This window comes from Mandrillus leucophaeus, unplaced genomic scaffold (genome assembly GCF_000951045.1).
Source record: "Mandrillus leucophaeus isolate KB7577 unplaced genomic scaffold, Mleu.le_1.0 Scaffold72, whole genome shotgun sequence".
NCBI lineage: Eukaryota > Metazoa > Chordata > Mammalia > Primates > Cercopithecidae > Mandrillus > Mandrillus leucophaeus.
The window spans coordinates 2,443,844-2,446,699 of record NW_012107808.1 but is presented as its reverse complement, the minus strand read 5'-3'; positions in this window follow the sequence as shown (position 1 = coordinate 2,446,699).

Here is a 2,856-nt window from a genome sequence, read left to right as displayed (position 1 = left end):
GAAAGAAAGAAAGAAAGAAATGTGCAACTACTACTACTAAGAAGCTGAATGCCAATGACCAGTGTCTTCAGGTCTTTGGATTCTTCTTGACAGTCGCATGGACAATGTTTAAACAGGGGTGGGCTGTGATACACACAGTCATTGTTTGCTCTGGCCCAGCAGGATCTACAAGGGAAGGCCGTTCAAACCTCAACCTTGATCACCCGGTGCAGAGGAGGTGGCGGCCTGGTGTTTGAAGGAAAGCGGTAAACTTTGCTTTCATCAGCTCCGCCACAACCCTCAAAGAAATAGCCCTGAGACTCTGCAGGCCAGATGAGAGCCGAGAGCTCAGAAGCACTCAGTAGAGCCGAGATACTGTGGAAGTGAGACCCCAGCCCCAGAGCTTCGTGCTACTGGAAGTGGTGGGAATTTCCAGGGCATCAGAGGCATCAGCCCTCATGTAGAATCCCCACTCTCACTCCAAGACAAGAAAGTGACTTAGTGATGAGTGCAGGAGCCCTCCCTTCTGGTGCCTCCAAGAATGAAAGCCAGCTGTCTTGGCTTCCTCTGTGGCCACATCCTTAGTATAAAGCAGAGTGATATTTAGTGGACCTATTTATTAATCAACAAAATGGGGTGAATGCCTACCATGCGTCAAGGATCAAGACTGGCACCAAGGGGAATGCCAAGATAAGAAAGGCAAGGTCTGGGCTGGGTGTGGTGGCTCATGCCTGTAATCCAAGTACTTTGGGAGGCCCAGGTGGGCAGATCACTTGAGGTCAGGAGTTCGAGACCAGCCTGGCCAACGTGGTGAAACACCGTCTCCACTAAAAACACACACACACACAAAAGCCGGGCGTGGTGGCAGGCGCCTGTAATCCCAATTACTCAGAAGGCTGAGGCAGGAGAATCGCTTGAACCCAGGGGGCAGAAGTTTCAGTGAGCCAAGATCGTGCCACTGCACTCCCGCTTGAGTGACAGAGTAAAACTCTGTCTCAAAAAAACGCAAACAACAATAAAAAGGCAAGTTCTGAGCTTCGTGATCTGGGGAGGGAAATGAAACATATGCACAGAGGCCAGCCAGGAGTGAGTGCGTGCTCAGTGTATTTATAGCCTGAACAAAAGATTGAATGAATGAACAGAAGGACATAAGCACAAGCAAGCCACGTGGTACAGAAGAAAGAACACAGGCTTGCGGCATCCCAGCTCCCCCACTTCCAGCTGTGTGTGAGTCTGGAGAGTTCTGCTAGCTTCTAGAGTCACTATCCACCCTGCTCTGTGCTCCAGGGGCTGACCTCTGTGGGCTGCCTACTCTGGGCTATCTGTGGTCTATCTTCTGGTTGAGCTCTGCCCAAAGGGAGAGCTGGAAAGAGATTGGGGGTGAGGACAGGGTTTTAACCCCCTAAATCCCTGGAAAGAGATTGGGGGTGAGAACAGGGTTTCTCCCCCTCTGCCCCAGCTCGACCTCTGGCAGCAGCTCTGCACCTCAATCCCTGCAGCTCCTCGGGCTGCATTCCATTTCTCACTGGGCTTCAGGGAGGTTCTGTCCTCTCTCTGCCCTCCTGACCTCAGCTTCTCACTGTCGCTGGGGTCACAGTGCCTCAACATTGCTTGTCTTCCTTTAATTCTGTCTACACCTCTGGAAAGAGCTCCTTTATGGAAACCATCTAAGTTAATTCCATTCCCTGAAGAGACCCAACTCATTCAGTAAATTGAAGGCAGTCACAGAACTTTTCACAGTCGGATTCCTCAACTATGAAATGGAAATAATAGTAATACTTAGTATCTAGCACAGTTCAGTGCCTGGACATTGGCCCTCATATATGTTGGCTGCTTAAATGAGTGAATACATGAGTGAATTAATGGCTAAAAGGATTAATGACGATGTTAACATACAAAGTGTGAAAATACGGGTTTTTATAATTCTTACAAGTGGCAAATGAATGTAATAGTGTTAACTATCTTGATATTGTAAACTGGGCATGAGTCTGGAATCAGGAAAGCTGGCCCCATTTGTTTATTGTGTGATTTTGGGCAAATTATTTTCCCATTCTGTACCTCTGTTTTCTCCCCTATAAAAGAAAAGGGCTGAAGGTAATAATCTGTAAGAACCCATCCGTCTTGGCCATCCTATCAAATACTAAGCATTCAACAGAACTGTGCAATAGCTTGAGTTGGAGAAGCCAAGGAAGGCCTCAGGGAAGAAGCAGGAGCTTGGAGAATAGAATAATAACTAGAAGAGCAGAAGAATCTCCCAGGTGAGCAAGACTGGAGCGGGGGAAAGGTGGGAGCGGCCTGCCAATGCTGGTGGCCATGAAGGACATCTGGCTGGATCAGAAGTTGGCCATGGGGACATTAAGAGGAAAAGGCTGGGGACATAGGCTATGGACACATAGGAAGGGCCTTGACCACCAGGCCAAGGAACTCAAAGGACCCGTAAAAGGAAGGGTTATGACTTCCTTAAGGCCCCAAGGCTAGTGCAGAACTAGGCTTGAGGTTTCCTCGCTCAGCCCCCAGTTGATCAGGATCTCCCTCTTCAACTCCTGAGGGCAGCTGCCTTCTCCCTTTCGTGACTCCTTTCTTTGAAGGTCACTTGTCAAATGAGGGATGAGGGAAAATTTATTGAGTGAGGAAACCATTTGGTAAGGGATATTTTTGGCATGACAAGTCCTTGGCAAAGGATTTGTTCCTGTCATTATTCTCCTTGTGTTTTAAAATCTGTTAGTTTGCCGTAAAGTCAAAGGCAAGATCGTCAAAAGAAAGTGATTTGATTTTTTTTTAATTACTGAAAAAAAGTGAATCCAGAAAAAACTTGCGTCTTAAGCAAGAATATTAACTGGAGGGTCCTGGATATGAAGTCAAAAGTATTTGAAAGAA